Here is a 24,083-nt window from a genome sequence, read left to right on the forward strand (position 1 = left end):
TGGATGTTTAATCACAAGCCACAGCTGGCAGCCGCTGAGCTGGAGTCAGCCCATGATTCACTGAGTGTAAAGAAACAGTTTTAGGTTATTTTCGGTTCAATACATGATGCTACAACCACTATGTTCAGTGTTCAATACCTCATGCTACAACCACTATGCTCAGTGTTCAATACCTCATGCTACAACCACTATGTTCAGTGTTCAATACCTCATGCTACAATCCCTATATTCAGTGTTCATTGACTTATGGGACTTCATCCTAGGAGTAAAGGATCGAGGCTAATACTGTGAGGAAAAGATAGGATGTGAGAGAGAGGAAGAAGAGAGAGAGACAAAGAGAGGGAAAGAGAGTGAAATACAGAGACAGACAGGCAGGCAGCCGGAGGACACAGAAGCAGATAAACAACAATCCGGTAACAGCGATCGACCTTTAGTGAGCGAGGAGGCCCAGGAATTCTGTCAAGAACCACCTCCCCGAGGGCATCAACAAGCCCGGTCGTTTCCATGGTTACCACAGCGCTAGCGCGACAGTGGGGGAGGATGATTATTATTGTTATTTGGGGCTGCTAATAATTGTCCTGTTACACAAGTGTGTAATGAAAATGTGTTTCTTGCATATCCCAAGTCCCCCTGAGACACCCGCATAGAGTGGGTTCTCAACCAGGGTCACCATTGTACAGTGCCCCTCGAGAAATGAGGTTTCAGTGCGTTGCTCAAGGGCACAGCAACAGATTTAACACCTTGTCAGCTCCAGGTATTCCAACCAGCGGCCTTTCGGTTACTGGCCCAATGCTCTAACCTCGAGGATACCTTCCACCACAATGAGTATGGTGATGGTGATAAGGAGTGATGATGGTGATGAGGCGACAGCTAGGTTAGGTTACAGACTACTGGCTTGACTTGGCTGCTTCACAGACAGTCGCCCTACAGCCAGTGTGGCCAGATGCTCAAACATCCCTGAGCACCAGAGGCACAGACCAAACCAATCCATTCTGCTTTTGTACCCAGGCAGGCTGTGCCCTGTGGTGCTGCCTCAGGGGGTGGCTAACCCTTCTGTGGTGTGGCCGGAAGATTGGGAGATGGAGGAGAAATGTACCATCTCTGACCTTTTACGTTTAATACACTCTGGAATATAACATCTGTACATTTGGCAATGGTACAACTACAGATGTCGGATCTTAATTTGACCCGTTTCGTCACAGGAGGAAAATAATCCTGCAGCAGGAGGATTTGAATATCTGAAGAAGTATTTAGATTCGCTGCCAGGGGGCATTTGTATACAATGCAGTACAGTACCTACATTGTACTTTAGACTGCAGGTCCACTGGCATCCAGTTCAAGTAGCCTATGTAGGCTACGTGCAGGCTACAGCGAGTCTTGTGTGAATTCTTATGTGGATGCAAGCAATAGGCAGAATCAATTATTGTTGGCCTCTGGTGCCTGTGTTTTCCAGCAGTTATATCCGTGGACCCTCGCACACATTTGCCAGAGTTTGAATCCAGTCCGCTGCCCTTTGACCTTCCCTGTCTTTTCAACACTGTTCTATCTCTTCAAAAAAAGAGTGGGTGCCCCACTCGTTAAAAAAATTATAATTGGACAAATAAGATGTTGATTGTGACCGCACGTCCAACATAAAACACGATTATAAATAATACAAGGTAGGCTAAATTGATTCATAGAACATGTGCAGACCTGCCAAGCAACAATAGATGCTATGCTAACTGATATATAAAGCAACAATAGATGCTATGCTAACTGATATATAAAGCAACAATAGATGCTATGCTAACTGATATATAAAGCAACAATAGATGCTATGCTAACTGATATATGCTAAGTGATTCCACCTGTGAAATAGAAAACAAACTCAGTGCTGAGATATCTGAGGTGGAAATTAAAAACTTCAGAGGACTTAAGAATACATTGCGAGTGTGCTGTTTCACTTTTGATTAATGCACTGAATGAGTGAAGGAGTTTCACCATCGGATCTGTCATTGTTAAATCATTTATATAACCTATAGCCTAGAGGTGTAGTGGTGCCTGAAGAAGTGGTTATGCTCTAATTTTGCAAAAACAAAATCCCAAAGCATCATGTGTTCAAAATTCAATGAGAAACAGTGACACATAACCCTCTGGATGACCTAAAATGATGAATCACATATAGGCCTTTCACAGTCACAGTCAGTCCTTTCACAGTCAGGCTTACCCAAGTTGTACTGTGCAAGTAGGTTAATAGTAGGCCTACTATTGAAACAGATCAACAGAGTCAGGTTTTCAAAGTCGCACTTTTGTTTTATAGAAAATCATTAAAATTGGATGTTCTAAATTCACAAAAATTCTTAATCCACGTTAGGAAACCACTTTTGAGGTCTGGGAAAACATTTGATTGTAGTTACCCTTCAATTCAAGTGCAGGCACCTAGCATTGTTGTTTGGTTAGCAGTGTTTCTGTAGCACATGAGATGGAGTTTGCAAAACAAATGGCCACTGGATTGATGAAAATAATGATGATATCATTCTGTCAGGTAAGCAGGCTAGTTAACATTTAATTGAGAAGGTTTTGGGGAAAGTCTTTCCATCTATCCACCAGAAGACGGTTAGGCCTACCATTAGCATCAACATATTTTTCCTGTTCCTTAATTGTTTGAAACCTGGATGTTTTACTTCATATTATGAGGCATGTCTTAGCTTGCTTTAAAGTAGCCTATAGTCATAGGAACTTGGTTTTTCCTGTTCTATTGGTTTTATTTAAAGTTTATTTTGTTGTCTAGCAGGCATTATCCTGGTCACATTAGCATCCCATGATACTTGTTGCATCTTTAGATCTCCCCTATTTAAAAATGTTTACGGATATTTCCATCTCTGTCCATGACACCGCTCACGTGTGCGTTGTTGTCAGAGTCGTTTGTATAGGTGGCAGGGAAGTCAGGCGCAAGAGAGTCAAACGGAGTGTAAAATGGAGTCTTTTAATGAAAGTCCAAATACATGCTCCATAACACTAAATAAGAAACGAACAAAACAAATATGGGTACGAAGACCCGTCGAGCACCTATACACATAAAAACAATACTAACAAGAAACAATCTCTGACAAAGACATGAGGGGAAACAGAGGGTTAAATACACAAGAGGATAATGGATGGGATTGAAAACAGGTGTGTGGGAAGACAAGACAAAACCAATGGAAAATGAAAAATGGATCGATGATGGCTAGAAGACCGGTGACGTCGACCGCCGAACAAGGAGAGGCAACGACTTCGGTAGAAGTCGTGACAGTTGTGCATTTTAGAACAGTTTTTCCCTGCGAATTCCATGATGGAACATTCCCAGTTAGGCCTACCACTTCTTCACCACACTGTCTGTGGACCATTTCAGATTGTCAGTGAAGTGTACGCCGAGGAATCTTTCACCTTCTCCACTGAAATCCCGTCGATGTGGATGGAGGTGTTCTCCCTCTGCTGTCTCCTGAAGTCCATGATCAGCTCCTTCATTTTGTTGACGTTGAGGGAGAGGTTATTTTCCTGGCACCACTCCGCCAGGGCCCTCACCTCCTCCCTGTAGGCTATGATTGAGTTGGAGGCGTGATGATTGAGTTGGAGGCGTGCTTGGCCACGCAGTCATGGGTGAACAGGGAGTACAGGAGGGGGCTGAGCACGCACCCTTGTGGGCCCGCTGTGTTGAGGATCAGCAGAGGCTGTCACACCTTGATCTCCCTCCAGGAGGTGACAATCACCTTGCCCATCTTCCCCATTATCCCCTGTGTATTTATACCTGTGTTCTCTGTTGGTCTGTTGCCAGTTCATCTAGTTTGTTCAAGTCAACCAGCATTTTGTGTCTCACCTCCTGCTTTTTCTAGTTTCTGTTTTCTTGCCCTCCCAGTTTTGACCCTTGCCTGTCCCTGACCCTGAGCCTGCCTACCGTCCGGTACCAAGGAAGGTGAAGAAGGTTTTTGATGCCCCACTTTCTGGGAGAGAAGCTGCTCGGAAGCTAATCTAGGATGCCCGCACAGTGGTCGACTATGCGGTGGATTTCTGTGCGATGGCAGAGGAGAGTGCGTGGAACCCGGAAGCATTGTTCGACTTGTTCCTGCACGGGGTCACGGAGGAGGTTAAGGACGAGCTTGCGGCTCGGGAGTTGCCCACGGATCTTGACTCCCTCATCGCTTTGACCATCCGCATTGATTGGCGTTTGCGGGAACAATGGATGGAGAGGGAATTCAACGCCACTTACACATCCAGGGAAACATACACCTCCACTTTTCTTCTTCCCGAGAGTTCTTTACTCCTGTCTGCGAAATGTACTGAGAACCCAGCTTGATGTATGGACAGGACAGTATTTCCAGAGAGTGCCATGATTCCGTGAAACAGAGTATGTTACAGTCTCTGATGTCTCTCTGGAAGGATTTCCTCGCCCTGAGTTTGTCTACTTTATTGTCCAGGGACTTAACATTAGAGAGTAATATACTCAGAAGCAGTGGAGGGTGTGCATGCCTCCTGAGTCGGACTAGAAGTCCACTGCGAATACCGTTTCTCCACAGGTGGCGTCTTGATGCAGCCTCTGGGATAAGTTCACTTGCCCTGGGGGGTACGAACCAAGGATCCGATTCGGGAAAGTCGTATTTCTGGTCGTATTGCTGGTGAGTTACCGCCACTGATATCCAAAGGTTGTTTCCATCTGTATGTAATAACACAAAAACATTCTGGGCTAATAATCTAAGAAATAACAAAAAAAAATGAAAAAAAAAACACTGCAAAGATGCTTAGGAGCTAAAAGCAGAGCTGCCATGTCTGTCACCATGTCTGTCACCATCTTATATACAGAACCAGTCCAAAGTTTGGACACACCTACTCAGTAATGGTTTTATTTTTTATTTGTACTATTTTCTACATTGTAGAATAATAGTAAATACATCAAAACTGTGAAATAACACATATGGAATCATGTAGTAACCAAAAAAGTGTTAAACAAATCAAAATATATTTTAGATTTTAGATCTTCAAAGTAGCCACCTTGATGACAGCTTTGTACACTCTTGGCCTTCTCTCAGCCACAGCTGGGTTGGGGCGGCAGGTAGCCTTGTGGTTAGAGCATTGGGCCAGGAACCAAAAGGTTGCTGCATCAAATCCCTGAGCTGACAAGGTAAAAATCTGTTGTTCTGAACAAGGCAGTTATGGCCTTTCCCCCATAGGCCGTCATTGTAAATAATAATTTGTTCTTAACTGACTTGCCTAGTTAAATTAGGGCTATGAGTTCAACTAATCCTAAACCATTTCAATTGGGTTGAGGTCGGGTGATTGTGGATGTTTTTTATTTTATTATAATTATACATTTTTTTACCCTTATTTTACCAGATAAGTTGACTGAGAACACATTCTCAATTACAACAACAACCTGGGGAATAATTACAGGGGAGAGGAGGGGGATGAATGAGCCAATTGGAAGCTGGGGATGATTAGGTAAATCAGCTTTCAGTTTTCTTGCACCTTATTTGTGGAACAATCACCAAAATGTTCTTACATTTGATGTTCTGGTGCCTCTAGGTCAATTCAGAAAGCTGATTGATGACCTTACTACTGATGAATGTGTTTGTTCTTTGTGACCGTGTTTTTCTTTCTGCATTTTGTATTTCTATTTTGATGTGTGTACTTTCTGTATTGTATTTCTATTTTGATGTGTGTACTTTCTGTATTGTATTTCTATTTTGATGTGTGTACTTTCTGTATTGTATTTAATTCAGGGCTCATCTGTAAAAGAGACCTTGGTCTCAGAATTACTCCCTGACCAAAATAAAGGTTCAATATTTTGTATATTTTTTATTAGGTGGCCATGATGGTATGAGCTGCAATGTACAGTATATACATTTGCTTGATTATTAATGTTATCCAGTACAGGACAGACAATGTGCTATAACTGCGTTATCTCTGATTCTGATTTATGAGTTTATTCAATATCAAGTAGTGTCCTGGTAGCGTTCCAAGCAGAGATAAATTCTGCAGAAGTATGGAGTTAGGGCTATGTCTCCATCCCAAATGGCACCCTATTCCCTAAGTAATTCACTACGTTTGATCAGGACTCATTGGGCTCTGCTGAAAAGGCTGCCAACATTTGCCTGCCAACATTTAGCATAAAATTGACTAAATCCTTAAATCTGTATTAATCCTGTTAGCCTCATGAAAGAAGACACAGTAATCTCCTGTGAGGTGAGACTTCAGACAAACAGACCCTGTCACACGTCTGATTCCACACACACACACACACACACACACACACACACACACACACACACACACACACACACACACACACACACACACACACACACACACACAGTATGTAGAAATGTGTTGTGAGTGTATTGTAGCCACCTCCTGTCCTTCATTTAGTTTCAATTGTAAGAGGTGATGAACTTTGCAGAAAAGGAGAAGGCCAGAGAGCTTTGTGAACTGCTGTGATAGATACTTAGATAGGATCACCTGATTCTCTCTATCTACTGGGGCCTGCCTTACCTATTCCAAAGGGCTGGCTGAGGCACTCCCATTGAAAGCCTGCAGGATTCAAGCACCATTCATATAATTCAGTTTGGAATGGAACTGATGATAACCCTAATATTGTGGGTTTCTAATCCACCCAGGGTTAAATCTGTTCAATATTGATGAAAACCTTTCACTATAAATGGAATTGGCTTTGCTCAGACAGTGGGCTTTCCAACTCTGTATTCATGAAATCTCTTAGTTTCCTTCTCTATTTCCATTTTTCTATCTCTTCCTCTTTTTCAACCTTCTCTCCACCTCTCTCTCTCTCACTTTCTCTCTCTCCCACCATTGCTTGAGCTGTGATAGACAGCACTTTAACGATCTAGACTCAGAATCCATCTCAGGGAGGCACACATGACATCCTCAGAGAGAGAGGGAGAAAAAGAGAGAGAGAGGGAGAAAAGGAGAGAGAGACTGAGAAAAAGAGAGAGTTGAATGGAGAGAGAGAGAGTGAGAAAGAGAGATGAAGAGAGAAGAATAGGCAGAGACCGAAAGACAGAGATGGACAGACAGAGAGCTGTATTTGTCCATACTGTCTAATGGGGATAAGACACAGAGAGCTGTATTTGTCCATACTGTCTAATGGGGTTAAGACACAGAGAGCTGTATTTGTCCATACTGTCTAATGGGATACAGATAACTTATCTTCTGGTGCCGACAGAGATGGCTTCTTCGCGTTCCTATGCAGTATTTTGTTATTTTATGTGTTATTTCTTACATTGTTACCCCAGGAAATCTTAGGTTTAATTACATACAGTCGGGAGGAACTATTGGATATAAGAGCAACGTCAACTCACCAACATTACGACCAGAAATACGACTTTCTTGAAGCGGATTCTCTGTTTGGTCCACCACCCAGAACAATGGATAGGATCGCAGCTGGCGACCCAAAACCACGTGTGATCATAACAACATACAGGAACTCAAGTCCTTTTGTTCACCTGACCTATAATTCCTTACAATCAAATGCCGACAGCATTATCTACCAAGAGAATTCTCTTCGATCATAATCACAGTCGTGTATATCCCCCCCAAGCAGACACATTGACAGCCCTGAAAGAACTTCATTGGACTATGTAAACTAGAAACCACATATCCCAAGGCTGCATTTATTGTAGCTGGGGATTTTAACAAGGCTAATCTGAAAACATGGCTCCCTAAATTTGAATCAGTATATCGAATGCGCAAACCGGGCTGGCAAAACCCTGGATCATTGTTATTTTAACTTCCGCAATGCATATAAAGCCCTCCCCTGCCCTCCTTTTGGAAAATCTGACCACGACTCCATTTTGTTACTCCCAGCCTATAAAAATAAACTAAAACAGGAAGCTCCGGTGCTCAGGTCTGTTCGACGCTGGTCCGACCAATCGGATTCCATGCTTCAAGATTGCTTCGCTCACGTGGACTGGGATATGTTCCGCATAGCGTCGGAAAATAACATTGATGAATACGCTGATTCGGTGAACGAGTTTATTAGCAAGTGCATCGGTGATGTTGTACCCACAGTGTCTATTAAAACATTCCCCAACCAGAAACCGTGGATTGATGGCAGCATTCGCGCAAAACTGAAAGCCCGAGCCACTGCTTTTAACGAGGGCAAGGTGACCGGAAACATGACCGAATACAAACAGTGTAGCTATTCCCTCCGCAAGGCAATCAAACAAGCTAAGCGTCAGTATAGAGACAAAGTAGAGTCGCAATTCAACGGATCAGACACGAGAGGTATGTGGCAGGGTCGACAGTCAATCACAAACTACAAAAGGAAAACCAGCCCCGTCGCGGACCACGATGTCTTGCTCCCAGACAAACTAAACAACTTCTTTGCTCGCTTTCAGGACAATACAGTGCCACTGACACAGCCCACTACCAAAACCTGCGGGCTCTCCTTCACTGCAGCCAACGTGAGTAAAACATTTAAACATGTTAACCCTCACAAGGCTGCCGGCCCAGACAGCATCCCCAGCCGCATCCTCAGAGCATGCGCAAACCAGCTGACTGGTGTGTTTACGGACATATTCAATCAATCCTTATCCCAGTCTGCTGTTCCTACATGCTTCAAGAGGGCCACCATTGTTCCTGTGCCCAAGAAAGCAACGGTAACTGAGCTAAATGACTATCGCCCTGTAGCACTCACTTCCGTCATCATGAAGTGCTTTGAGAGACTAGTCAAGGACCATATCACCTCAACCCTACCTGACACCCTAGACCCACTCCAATTTGCTTACCGCCCCAATAGGTCCACAGACGACGCAATCACACTGCACACTGCCCTAACCCATCTGGACAAGAGGAATACCTATGTAAGAATGCTGCTCATCGACTACAGCTCAGCATTTAACACCATAGTACCCTCCAGACTCGTCATTAAGCTCGAGACCCTGGGTCTCAACCCCGCCCTGTGCAACTGGGTCCTTGACTTCCTGACGGGCCGCCCCCAGGTGGTGAGGGTAGGAAACAACATCTCCACACCGCTGATCCTCAACACTGTGGCCCCACAAGGGTGCGTTCTCAGCCCTCTCCTGTACTCCCTGTACACCCATGACTGCGTGGCCATGCACACCTCCAACTCAATCATCAAGTTTGCAGACGACACTACAGTGGTAGGCTTGATTACCAACAACGACGAGACGGCCTACAGGGAGGGGGTGAGGGCCCTCGGAGTGTGGTGTCAGGAAAATAACCTCACACTCAATGTCAACAAAACAAAAGAGATGATCGTGGACTTCAGGAAACAGCAGAGGGAGCAGCCCCCTATCCACATCGACGGGACAGTAGAGGAGAAGGTGGAAAGTTTTAAGTTACTCCGCGTACACATCATGAACAATCTGAAATGGTCCACCTACACAGACAGCGTGGTGAAGAAGGCGCAGCAGCGCCTCTTCAACCTCAGGAGGCTGAAGAAATTCGGCTTGTCACCAAAAACACTCACAAACATTTACAGATGCACAATTGAGAGCATCCTGTCGGGCTGTATCACCGCCTGGTACGGCAACTGCTCCGCCCACAACCGCAATGCTCTCCAGAGGGTAGTGAGGTCTGCACAACGCATCACCGGGGGCAAACTACCTGCCCTCCAGGACACCTATACCCCCCGATGTCACAGGAAGGCCATAAAGATCATCAAGGACAACAACCACCCGAGCCACTGCCTGTTCACCCCGCTATCATCCAGAAGGCAAGGTCAGTACAGGTGCATCAAAGCAGGGACCGAGAGACTGAAAAACAGCTTCTATCTCAAGGCCATCAGACTGTTAAACAGCCATCACAAACATTGAGTGGCTGCTGCCAACATACTGACTCATCTTTAACCACTTTAATAATGAAAACTTGATGTAATAAATGTATCACTAGCCACTTTAAACAATGCCACTTTATATAATGTTTACATACCCTACATTACTCATATCATATGTATATACTGTACTCTATACCATCTACTGCATCTTGCCTATGCCGTCTAGCCATCACTCATTCATATATCTTTATGTACATATTCTTTATCCCTTTACACTTGTGTGCATACGGAAGTTGTTGTGAAATTGTTAGGTTAGATTACTTGTTAGATATTACTGCATGGTCGGAACTAGAAGCACAAGCATTTTGCTACACTCGCATTAACATCTGCTAACCATGTGTGTGAAAAATAAAATTTGATTTGACATTTGATTTGATTTAATTTGATTTTAACTGTATTTGTCCATACTGTATAATGGGGATAAGACACAGAGAGCTGTATTTGTTCATACTGTAAAATGGGGTAAAGACACAGAGAGCTGTATTTGTCCATACTGTAAAATGGGGTAAAGACACAGAGAGCTGTATTTGTCCATACTGTCTAATGGGGTAAAGACACAGAGAGCTGTATTTGTCCATACTGTAAAATGAGGTGAAGACACATAGCTAAAGATCTAGATCCAGCCGTATGCTGGCTCTCCCTCTCTCACTCTCTCTCCACCTCTCCCTCTGGCTCGCTCTCTCTCTGGCTCTCCCTCTCTCCACCTCTCCCTTTCTCTCTCTCCACCTCTCTGTCTCTCTCTCTCTTTGGCTCTCTCTCTCTCTCTCTCTCTCTATCTGGCTCAATAGCTCTCTCTGGCACTATTTGGCTCTCTCTCTCTCTAGCTCTCTCTCTCTCTCTCTCTCTGGCTCTCTAGCTCTCTCTCTCTCTCTGGCTCTCTCTCGCTCTCTCTCTGGTTCTCTCTCTCTCTGGCTCTCTCTCTATCTGGCTCAATAGCTCTCTCTGGCTCTCTAGCTCTCTCTGGCACTCTTTGGCTCTCCCTCTCTCTCCCTCTCTCGCCACCTCTCCCTCTGGCTCAATTCAATTCAATTCAATTCAATTCAATTCAAGGGGCTTTATTGGCATGGGAAACATGTGTTAACATTGCCAAAGCAAATGAGGTAGACAATACACAAAAGTGAAACAAACAAAACGAATTAACAGTAAACATTACACATACAGAAGTTTCAAAACTTTGTCTCTCTCTTTGTCTCTCTCTCTGGCTCTCTCTCTATCTGCCTCAACATCTCTCTCTGGCACTTTGGCTCTCTCTCTCTCTCTCTCTCTCCAGCTCTCTCTGGCACTCTTTGGCTCTCTCTCGCTCTAGCTCTCTCTCTCTCTGGCTCTCTAGCTCTCTCTCTATCTGGCTCAATAGCTCTCTCTCTCTCTGGCACTCTTTGGCTCTCTCTCTCTCTCTGGCTCTCTAGCTCTCTCTCTATCTCTCTCTCTCTCTGGCTCTCTAGCTCTCTCTCTCTGGCTCTCTAGCTCTCTCTCTCTGGCTCTCTGTGTTTTTGCCATTCTTCTCTACCCCTGCTTGACTGCCTTCCTGGTCTGCATATTAGGCGTGTCTCTCTGTATTCTACCCAGTTTGACTTACCTTCCTCTATCCACACTAATGGCTCCCCCACCAGGTCCAGATGGCTTCCATTTAGGAAGTACAGCTGAGTGATTCCTCACTTTTGCTTTCTGAGCATGTTGCTCTACCTGTTTTCCCCCCTATGCTTCAGCCTGACTGGAGGCCTGAAAATGGATCATGCCAGCGGGCAAAGGTGACAGGCCCACAGCGAGTGATTGATGGAGCGGAGAACGAGTGAAACCTTTCTGGCTGTAATTAGAGTTTGGAAAATGCCAGTGAATGTTTAGAGAGTGAGAGCTGGTGGTGGAGACGCTTGGCTAACATTTCCTTTTCCTTACGTTTCATCTCCCAGAGCAATTATTACAAGGCCCATGTCCAAAATGACACCCTATCCCTATATAATACATTGGGCTCTGGTCAGAAGTAGTGTACTGTATAGGGTATAGGGTGCCATTTCAGATGCATCACAGTTTCCTCATTTTCTCTGTTCAATCTCAAGCTGCTGAGCATAAACAAGTTGGCTGTCCTAATTAGCTTATTACTCAATAAGTCATGGCGAGGGAGCCAGGCCTAGACCACTCTGTGATCCGGGCAAGTTCTGGCTGTGACGTTCAGACACCTGTTACAGTTCAATTAAGGGAACGATCAGACATAAAGTCATTATCTTGTCTCTCATAGTGACTAAAATAGTGTTCCCAGAAACAGTGGGAAAGGGCTACACTTCAGTGTGTGTGTGTGTGTGTGTGTGTGTGTGTGTGTGTGTGTGTGTGTGTGTGTGTGTGTGTGTGTGTGTGTTGAATAGAAGGGTACTGATAATGTCAACAGTGTGAGCTGTATGCTGACGCAGCATCACCAACCATGCCAGGCTATAGTCCGACCCTGCCCCCAAGCCCCCACACATCAACATTCATCTGTTCTGCTCTGTCCTGTTCTGCTCTGTCCTGTTCTGCTCTGTCCTGTACTGTACTGTCCTGCTCTGCTCTGTCCTGTACTGTACTGTCCTGCTCTGTCCTGATCGGATATATCCTGCTATGTCCTGTTCTGTTCTGTTCCGTTCTGATCTGCTCTGTTCTGCTCTGTCCTGCTCTTTTTTGTTCTTCTCTGTCCTGCTCTTTCTGTTCTTCTCTGTCCTTCTCTTTTCTGTTCTTCTCTGTCCTGCTCTTTTCTGTTCTTCTCTGTCCTGCTCTTTTCTGTTCTTCTCTGTCCTGCTCTTTTCTGTTCTTCTCTGTCCTGCTCTTTTCTGTTCTTCTCTGTCCTGCTCTTTTCTGTTCTTCTCTGTCCTGCTCTTTTCTGTTCTTCTCTGTCCTGCTCTTTTCTGTTCTTCTCTGTCCTGCTCTTTTCTGTTCTTCTCTGTCCTGCTCTTTTCTGTTCTTCTCTGTCCTGCTCTTTTCTGTTTTTCTCTGTCCTGTTCTGTTCTGTTCTTCTCTGTTCTGCTCTTTCTGTTCTTCTCTGTTCTGCTCTTTCTGTTCTTCTCTGTTCTGCTCTTTCTGTTCTTCTCTGTCCTGCTCTTTCTGTTCTTCTCTGTCCTGCTCTTTTCTGTTCTTCTCTGTCCTGCTCTTTTCTGTTCTTCTCTGTCCTGCTCTTTTCTGTTCTTCTCTGTCCTGCTCTTTTCTGTTCTTCTCTGTCCTGCTCTTTCTGTTCTTCTCTGTCCTGCTCTTTCTGTTCTTCTCTGTCCTGCTCTTTCTGTTCTTCTCTGTCCTGCTCTTTTCTGTTCTTCTCTGTCCTGCTCTTTTCTGTTCTTCTCTGTCCTGCTCTGTTCTGTTCTTCTCTGTCCTACTCTGTTCTGATCTGTTCTGTTCTGCTCTTTCTGTTCTTCTCTGTTCTGCTCTTTCTGTTCTTCTCTGTCCTGCTCTGTTCTGTTCTTCTCTGTCCTGCTCTGTTCTGTTCTTCTCTGTCCTGCTCTGTTCTGATCTGCTCTGTTCTGATCTGTTCTGTTCTGCTCTGTTCTGTTCTTCTCTGTCCTGATCTGTTCTGTTCTGTCCTGCTCTTTTCTGTTCTTCTCTGTCCTGCTCTGTTCTGTTCTTCTCTGTCCTGCTCTGTTCTGATCTGTTCTGTTCTGCTCTGTTCTGATCTGTTCTGTTCTGTTCTTCTCTGTCCTGATCTGTTCTGTTCTGCTCTGTCCTGCTCTGTTCTGATCTGTTCTGTTCTGCTCTGTCCTGCTCTTTCTGTTCTTCTCTGTCCTGCTCTTTTCTGTTCTTCTCTGTCCTGCTCTTTTCTGTTCTTCTCTGTCCTGCTCTTTTCTGTTCTGCTCTGTCCTGCTCTGTTCTGTTCTGCTCTGTCCTGCTCTGCCCCGTTTTGTTCTCATGTGTTCTTCTCTGTTCTGTTCTTTTCTGTTTTTCTCTGTCCTGCTCTTTTCTGTTCTTCTCTGTCCTGCTCTTTTCTGTTCTTCTCTGTCCTGCTCTGTTCTGTTCTGCTCTGTCCTGCTCTGCCCCGTTTTGTTCTCATGTGTTCTTCTCTGTCCTGCTCTTTTCTGTTCTTCTCTGTCCTGCTCTTTTCTGTTCTTCTCTGTCCTGATCTGTTCTGCTCTGCTCTGCTCTGCTCTGCCCCGTTTTGTTCTCATGTGTTCTTCTCTGTTCTGTTCTTCTCTATTCTGTTCTGTTCTGTACTTTTTGGAGAGTAAAACTTTTTAACCATTAAACATTCTACTTTCCCTGACCTGAGGGCTGGACTGAGGATTTGTTTTCTCACAAATTGCAGGGCGAATTAAGGGCCATATGTTCAAAGAAAGACACGGATAGTGGAATTGGATTCCGAGCTGAACACGACCTGATTTGTAATGGAGTTCAGAACATTGAAGGAGAAACATCGCCCCATTATCCCGGACTCTTCAAATTGAGTGCTGTGCATAAAAGCAAACCTCCGACATCAAAAACAAACCAACAGAGCGAGAGAGAGAGAGAGAGAGAGACCTCAACGATCTGAGAATAAAACATATTACAGTTAATAATTCATAAATATTCTACCGCTAAAACCTGGGACAAAGAAGTTCTCTTTACCGATTTATGCCCCCTCTCTTTCTCTCTCTCTCTCTCTCTCTCCCCTCCACCTGATTTGAATTAACACTAGACAGAGTAAAATGAAGTCATATGACAGAGGAGAACCTTAACTACAGGGTTATCTGAGTAGGATAAACAGAATCGTGTCAAATCTCCATGTTGAACAGAATGTTGCTTCAGATATTCTACATTCTACAGACAAGACACGCGTCGGTGGAATGCAGACGACATATGTTCTTCCTCTGTGTTTTTATGCTTTATCATCTCGCTGTCATACTGTGTTCAACCGTGTTGAATCTTACCTAGCCATCTTGTCTCAAAATGATCACAATGGAAATAAGTCCCAGACTTTATTGTGTGTTATCCTCCATGATTTAACAATGGAAATAAGTCAGACTTTATTGTGTGTTATCCTCCATGATTTAACAATGGAAATAAGTCCCAGACTTTATTGTGTGTTATCCTCCATGATTTAACAATGGAAATAAGTCACAGACTTTATTGTGTGTTATCCTCCATGATTTAACAATGGAAATAAGTCCCAGACTTTATTGTGTGTTATCCTCCATGATTTAACAATGGAAATAAGTCCCAGACTTTATTGTGTGTTATCCTCCATGATTTAACTAATGTGCATGTATGGCTTTTTATTTTGTTTATGTGTTTAAATGGTTGAATTAATAAACCAAACTAAAACTAAACTTGATTGGCTCACAGTCAACAAATCTGATCTAACAAAGTGGATATTCGTCAAATCTGTTGTGATTTATGTACTGTAACAGGCCCACAATGTGCTTTCTTAAATCCGATGTGGATATATTTGGCTGTTTTTGCTGCATAACATGTAGAAGTTGTCCCTTTTCAGGTTTAGAAGAAGTGACTGCTAAATGCTAACTCCCGTCTGTATATGCAGGTAGCATAGCTAGCATACAGCAATAGGTTGTGGTAGTCAAAGTCGTTGTTTAACTGTAATATACTTGATTGGTGACGATGACATGAACATGTGTTGGGGTTGACATCCATACAAACATTATACTCCAATTTTTACCATATCTTAGTGTGACATACACATAAACAACAGCCTAAATGTAGGATCATTTTGCAGGGGGGCAATGAGACCTGGGATCTTTCCCCCACATGTTTCCATGGCAATTCCATTATTTTGGTTGAGATCGGTTGACCTCTTTACCGCATCTATGATCCAGTCATTTTACATTCTACAGAACACAGGTCCAGTCTTTCTACAGAACACTGGTCCAGACATTCTACAGAACACTGGTCCAGACATTCTACAGAACACTGGTCCAGACATTCTACATTCTACAAAACACTGGTCCAGACATTCTACATTCTACAAAACACTGGTCCAGACATTCTACAGAACACAGGTCCAGACATTCTACAGAACAATGGTCCAGACATTCTACAGAACACTGGTCCAGACATTCTACAGAACACTGGTCCAGACATTCTACAGAACACTGGTCCAGACATTCTACAGAACACTGGTCCAGACATTCTACAGAACACAGGTCCAGACATTCTACAGAACAATGGTCCAGACATTCTACAGAACACCGGTCCAGACATTCTACAGAACACAGGTCCAGACATTCTACAGAACAATGGTCCAGACATTCTACAGAACACTGGTCCAGACATTCTACAGAACACTGGTCCAGACATTCTACAGAACACAGGTCCAGACATTCTACAGAACAATGGTCCAGACATTCTACAGAACACCGGTCCAGACATTCTACAGAACAATGGTCGAGACTTTCTACAGAACACTGGTCCAGACATTCTACAGAACACAGGTCCAGACATTCTACAGAACACTGGTCCAGACATTCTACAGAACACTGGTCCAGACATTCTACAGAACACTGGTCCAGACATTCTACATTCTACAAAACACTGGTCCAGACATTCTACATTCTACAAAACACAGGTCCAGACATTCTCCATTCTACAGAACACTGGTCCAGACATTCTACAGAACACAGGTCCAGACATTCTACAGAACAATGGTCCAGACATTCTACAGAACACTGGTCCAGACATTCTACAGAACACAGGTCCAGACATTCTACAGAACACAGGTCCAGACATTCTACAGAACAATGGTCCAGACATTCTACAGAACACCGGTCCAGACATTCTACAGAACAATGGTCCAGACTTTCTACAGAACACTGGTCCAGACATTCTACAGAACACAGGTCCAGACATTCTACAGAACACTGGTCCAGACATTCTACAGAACACTGGTCCAGACATTCTACAGAACAATGGTCCAGACATTCTACAGAACGCAGGTCCAGACATTCTACAGAACACTGGTCCAGACATTCTACAGAACACTGGTCCAGACTTTCTACAGAACACTGGTCCAGACTTTCTACAGAACACTGGTCCAGACATTCTACAGAACACTGGTCCAGACATTCTACAGAACACTGGTCCAGACATTCTACAGAACAATGGTCCAGACTTTCTACAGAACACTGGTCCAGACATTCTACAGAACAATGGTCCAGACATTCTACAGAACAATGGTCCAGACATTCTACAGAACAATGGTCCAGACATTCTACAGAACACTGGTCCAGACATTCTACAGAACAATGGTCAAGACATTCTACAGAACAATGGTCCAGACATTCTACAGAACAATGGTCCAGACATTCTACAGAACAATGGTCCAGACATTCTACAGAACAATGGTCCAGACATTCTACAGAACAATGGTCCAGACATTCTACAGAACAATGGTCCAGACATTCTACAGAACACAGGTCCAGACGTTCTACAGAACACAGGTCCAGATATTCTACAGAACACTGGTTCAGACATTCTACATTCTATATTATATAGATCACTGGTCCAGACATTCTCCATTCTACAGAACACTGGTCCAGACGTTCTACAGAACACTGGTCCAGACGTTCTACAGAACACTGGTCCAGACGTTCTACAGAACACTGGTCCAGACATTCTACAGAACACTGGTCCATACATTCTACATTCTACAGAACACTGGTCCAGACATTCTACATTCTACAGAACACTGGTTCAGATATTCTACATTCTACAGAACACTGGTTCAGATATTCTACATTCTACAGAACACTGGTCCAGATATTCTACATTCTACAGAACACTGGTTCAGATATTCTACATTCTACAGAACACTGGTCCAGACATTCTACAGAACAATGGTCCAGACATTCTACAGAACAATGGTCCAGACATTCTACAGAACAATGGTCCAGACATTCTACAGAACACTGGTCCAGACATTCTACAGAACAATGGTCAAGACATTCTACAGAACAATGGTCCAGACATTCTACAGAACAATGGTCCAGACATTCTACAGAACAATGGTCCAGACATTCTACAGAACAATGGTCCAGACATTCTACAGAACAATGGTCCAGACATTCTACAGAACAATGGTCCAGACATTCTACAGAACACAGGTCCAGACGTTCTACAGAACACAGGTCCAGATATTCTACAGAACACAGGTCCAGATATTCTACAGAACACTGGTTCAGACATTCTACATTCTATATTATATAGATCACTGGTCCAGACATTCTCCATTCTACAGAACACTGGTCCAGACGTTCTACAGAACACTGGTCCAGACGTTCTACAGAACACTGGTCCAGACGTTCTACAGAACACTGGTCCAGACATTCTACAGAACACTGGTCCATACATTCTACATTCTACAGAACACTGGTCCAGACATTCTACAGAACACTGGTTCAGATATTCTACATTCTACAGAACACTGGTTCAGATATTCTACATTCTACAGAACACTGGTCCAGATATTCTACATTCTACAGAACACTGGTTCAGATATTCTACATTCTACAGAACACTGGTCCAGTTGTTCTACAGATAATGTTCCAGACATTCTATACCATGTTCTAACTTTCTACACCTCCACAATCCTGCATAGTCCTCACATTCTAACAGGAAACAGCGTCGATCCAGACCTATGGGCCATGCTTGGCCCTACAAGTGATATTCACACTCATGGAGAAAAAAATTACCTTCAGGTATTTGCAAAGTTCTTCACGGTCTACATTGTTTGGACCCACAGCCTGAGGGTCACCAGACCAAGATCCTTATTCTAATAGGCACTGTCTTCCTCTTGGCTGGTCTGATCTGGTCTTCGCTGACCTGGATTGACCCGTTAGCCCAGGGTTTACTTCTCTGAGTCATGCTTCCATTATTAAAATGATCATCCTACCCCGCTGTGACCTTCACCAGTGCATTAAAATGAATACCCCATACATCACCCTGCGAGCAGAGCACAGACCTCCGTGCCGGTCCGTCCCACTGCGGCCTATGTACAGTAGTTAAAAAGCTGTTGTGTGATGGAGAGTCTTGAATTGTCTGAGCCTAAAAGGTCACTAAAGGTCACTAGTCTACTGTAACTCCCTTACTTTTCTGTCTCCACCGCGTCGTTCCCACTGGGCACACACTGGTTGAATCAACGTTGATTCCACGTCATTTCATTGAAATTACGTTGAATCAACGTGGAATAGACATTGAATTGACGAATGTACCGTGGGTTTGCTTTCTCTCTTTCTCTTTCTCTCCATCTGCTCACCATCCATTATTTTGTCTTGACGTATGATGTCATTCTAATGTATAAATTATGTAATTCAAATGTATGTATGATGCCATTCTAATGTATGTATGATGTAATTCAAATGTATGTATGGCGCCATTCTAATGTATGTATGATGTCATTCTAATGTATGTATGATGTCATTCTAATGTATGTATGATGTCATTCTAATGTATGTATGATGTCATTCTAATGTATGTATGATGTCATTCTAATGTATGTATGATGTCATTCTAATGTATGCATGGGAATTCAACAGCATAATGACCATGGCATATATCCCCATTCTGCATCGAAACAACACTGTTGGACAGTGGCACTGGTTTTATCCACCCTACTATTTACAGTGCATGGCTGATACAGTACATTACTTCATTCTAATTACTTTTGAAAAGTGGATATTGGAAGCAAGCAACTGTCTGACAATGACCTTCTTCTTTAACTAGAGTCAGTTATGAGCTAGTGGTGCAATGCCATGACGACGCTAAGCAAAGCTCAGCTCAGACAGATGAATGGCATAGTCCTGAGGGAGAGCGAGAACAAGAGAGAGAGAGAGGAAAACATAAGAGCAAGAGAAAGAGAGAGAGTTAAAAGAGAATGTAACAAAAACAAGGGAACGAGAGAACGAAAAAGAGAGGGTGTACTCTAGATGTGGGTGGTAATAAATCGGCTGTGGGTATTGAGCCTGTACTGTAGATGAGGGTGGTAATGGATCGGCTGTGGGTATAGAGCCTGTACTGTAGATGTGGGTGGTAATGGATCGGCTGTGGGTATTGAGCCTGTACTGTAGATGTGGGTGGTAATGGATCGGCTGTGGGTATTGAGCCTGTACTGTAGATGAGGGTGGTAATGGATCGGCTGTGGGTATTGAGCCTGTACTGTAGATGTGGGTGGTAATGGATCGGGTGTGGGTATAGAGCCTGTACTGTACATGAGGGTGGTAATGGATCGGCTGTGGGTATTGAGCCTGTACTGTAGATGTGGGTGGTAATGGATCGGCTGTGGGTATTGAGCCTGTACTGTAGATGTGGGTGGTAATGGATCGGCTGTGGGTATAGAGCCTGTACTGTAGATGTGGGTGGTAATGGATCAGCTGTGGGTATAGAGCCTGTACTGTAGATGTGGGTGGTAATGGATCGGCTCTGGATATAGAGCCTGTCTGTCAAACATGGTAGTAGCGTGGGTTAGTATTTAGTGATAAGCATCTTATTAACCCAGAGCCTGTCTGTCAAACTTGGAAGTAGCGTGGGTTAACAATTAGTGATAGGCTCTGGGTTAGTAAGATGCGTATCTGTCATATATGGAAGTATAGCGTGGGTTAGCGTTTAGCAGATAGTTCATCTAAATACTGTCTGTCATAGATGGAAGTTGCATGATTTGAGTTAGCGGTTAGCTTAGTGGCTAGCCAAACAGATGTTCAGCCCCATCTCTCCACAGGTCAATGCACCGTTGCTAGGCAGGACTTACATGATACAGGACACAAGGTTAAGAAGTTCTGCTCTTGCATGTAACAACCTGACTCCTCTACCCAACACTTCCTGCTGTAAACCCACTGGGCAGAGACATCATTTCAACGTCTAGTTTTGCTTTACATTTACAGTTATGAACTAATGTGAATTCAATGTGAAATCAACAATACATTTCACCATGTCATTGGATTTAGCTTAAAAGTTGGGTGAAGAAAACTTTTGAAAATCCAATCACTTTCCCACGTTGATTCATCATCACATTTTTACTTTTTGTTGAAATTATTTGTAAACATCTTTGAATCAACCAGTTTTTGCCCAGTGGGAAGGCTATTATTTATATTGGGCACTAGAGACTTTTAACAGTGTCCAGAGACTCATGGCCAGGGACAGAGACAGATACAGAGACAGAGACAGGGACAGAGACAGGGACAGGGACAGGGACAGGGACAGGGACAGGGACAGGGACAGGGACAGGGACCTGTAAATATTCACCTGAACCATGGATCCTGTTAGAGTTTCTTTACTGGTCTCCTTCGTCACCATATTTGTCACATGTTCTATTGCCTCTAGCAACCAGACAGACAAAGAGGTAAGCACTCACCAGTTGGAATGACCTCCCCGGTCAGCCGGTGACTGTCAAGCAAATAACTGCCGGTCTCACAGTAATTGACCGTTAATTAACATAAACACATTTAGCATCTCCTGTCTTCCACGCATAGCCTACAAGCCACCGATGCAGACCTTGGGAACATCTACATTTTAAAAAGTCTATTAAATCCATGTAATATAGGCTACACCATTACAATAAATCCATTATTTATTTTAGACAGTTCTAAAGAAACATGATATGAAGAAAATGACGTCTACTTCAGAAGAACAGAATAGCATACTCTGAGTTGTCCTTATGTTAGGCTCTGATTTGGCCATGCCATATGGCTGTGGGCTACACTAGTTTAGCAGACAAGATTTGCTTCGAATTCCATGGTATTATTTAATATTATTTTACAGTATGAAGAATAATTCAAAATGAAAAAGGCACTCACACATCTGAACTATCTTTGTTGCAGGTGCATGGTAACAGTTGAATAAGATGAGAACAAAGAAGAAACCCACACACTGCTCTTGCTAGTATCACTGCTCTTTAATAAGCCTTGAGGTCGAAACGTAAAGCTTATTAAAGAGCAGTGATACTGGCAAGAGCAGTGTACGGGTTTCTTCTTGTTTCTCATAGTATGAAGAATACAATTGAACATAGCTGAATAAAATAGAGAGGATGTTTTCTGCAAAAGATTTCTGAGGGAGTGCGCATATGTTAAAAAAGAAACAGGTAGGCCTACTCCTATATGCTTCATTTAAAATGATTTATGTAACTTTAGTTGTGATTCAAATGTTGGGTTATATGTTTGATTTTTAATACATTCTAAGGCTGCATGATGCGACTCTAATGATGATTTGAAAAAAGTAGCACGAAAGGTATGAGATCTGCTTTGTTTCTTGCACAGGATGTACACACTTCATCAGTCTCTCATTCACAATTTGACAAGCGCTTGATAATGCCTCAAATTTCCCGGCGGCATCCGCTTTGTGTGGCCTTAATGACCCCTAAAATAATCCATGCCTTATGCGGCCAGTGGCCGTTGTGCCCTTGGGCTGCATATAATAATTAGAATTCCTTTCTCTCGGCTGCATGCTCCAAAGCACCGCTCACTCAAATGGCTCTCCATCATGTGATCGGGTCTTTCTCACAGGCTACAAGTGAAGAGCCCTTATCAAATTCTGAACCGTATATTGAAGATATTGGAAGAACTGTCCACATTTACTTTTCATCAGCAAACAAGATTAGAAGGCCTAACACACAGCAAAAGCACTAGCCTATGTCAATCTACTATCCCCCATAGTACAAAAGTTGACCTACTCTGTGCGAGAAATAAATATTCCAGACATAGTCTGGGACAGTTGTGGGATGGGATAGATACCAAATGAATACAACCACATGCATCAAAACAACTTTTAAAAGCAATGAGGCTGATGCAACAGAACAGAACGTTGAGCTTAACATGTTGATAAACTACGAAGCTATTTCTTCACATTATAAGCGCAGCAATGCGCACATGGCAGTACACTATAAGTGCAAATGTTCCATTAATGGGAAAACACCATTCTCAAAAGTGCCAGTTAGGCTCTAAACCTGTTGTAAAGCTGATTAATGCGCTTAATTCTAAGAAGGTATTTGGCCACTTTAGTTGTGATACAAACCTTATCAAAACATATACAGTGGCAAGAAAAAGTATGTGAACCCTTTGGAATTAACTGGATTTCTACATAAATTGGTCAAAAAATGTGATCCGATCTTCCTCTAAGTCACAACAATAGACAAACAAAGTTGCAAACCGTAGTCTGGCTTTTTTTATGCTGGTTTTGGAGCAGTGGTTTCTTCCTTGCTGAGCGGCCTTTCAGGTTATGTCGATATAGGACTTGTTTTACTGTGGATATAGACACTTTTGTACCTGTTTCCTCCAGCATCTTCACAAGGTCCTTTGCTGTTCTTCTGGGATTGATTTTCATTTTTCGCACCAAAGTACGTTCCTCTCTAGGAGACAGAACGCGTCTCCTTCCTGAGCGGTATGACGGCTAACGCGGTCCCATGGTGTTTATACTTGCATACTATTGTTTGTACAGATGAACATGGTACCTTCAGGCGTTTGGAAATTGCTCCCAAGGATGAACCAGACTTGTGGAGGTCTATAAAAAAAAATCTGAGTTCTTAGCTGATTTCTTTTGATTGTCCCATGATGTCAAGCAAAGAGACACTGGAATTGTCCAAGCTGTTTAAAGGCACAGTCAACTTAGTGTGCCTTGGTCCCGTGTGGCTCAGTTGGTAGAGCATGGCGCTTGCAACGCCAGGGTTGTGGGTTCAATTCCCACGGGGGGACCAGGGTTCAATTCCCACGGGGGAACCAGGATGAATATGTATGAACTTTCCAATTTGTAAGTCGCTCTGGATAAGAGCGTCTGCTAAATGACTTAAATGTAAATGTAAACTTCTGACCCGCTAGAATTGTGATACAAGGAATTATAAGTGAAATGATCTGTCTGTAAACAATTGTTGAAAAAATTACTTGTGTCATGCACAAAGTAGATGTCCTAACCGACTTGCCAAAACTATAGTTTAGAGATTATAGTAACAAGACTATAGTAACAAGAGATTTGGGGAGTGGTTGAAAAATGAGTTTTAATGACTCCAACCTAAGTGTTTGTAAACTTCTGACTTCAACTGTAATTTAAACATTTGCGTTGTAGGTTGGAAAAAGTATGTGAACCCCTAGGCTAATGACTTTTCCAAAAGCTAATTGGAGTCAGGAGTCAGCTAACCTGGAGTCCAATCAATGAGACGAGATTGTAGATGTTGGTTAGAGCTGCCCTGCAATATAAAAAACACTCACAAAATGTGAGTTTGCTATTCACATGAAGCATTGCCTGATGTGAACCACGCCTCAAACAAAAGAGATCTCAGAAGACCTAAGATGAAGAATATTTGACTTATATAAAGCAGGAAATGGTTACAAAAGTATATCTA

The 24,083-nt window shown here is 43.3% G+C and overlaps 1 protein-coding gene across 3 annotated transcripts in view; it reads right to left on the minus strand.

Moving 5' to 3' along the window:
- The window catches only part of LOC129858447 (FERM and PDZ domain-containing protein 3-like), a 142,820-nt gene that overhangs the window by 39,954 nt on the left and 78,783 nt on the right, over positions 1-24,083 (minus strand). The window lies entirely within an intron of this gene.

Source organism: Salvelinus fontinalis, chromosome 6 (genome assembly GCF_029448725.1).
Source record: "Salvelinus fontinalis isolate EN_2023a chromosome 6, ASM2944872v1, whole genome shotgun sequence".
NCBI classification, from domain to species: Eukaryota; Metazoa; Chordata; class Actinopteri; order Salmoniformes; family Salmonidae; genus Salvelinus; species Salvelinus fontinalis.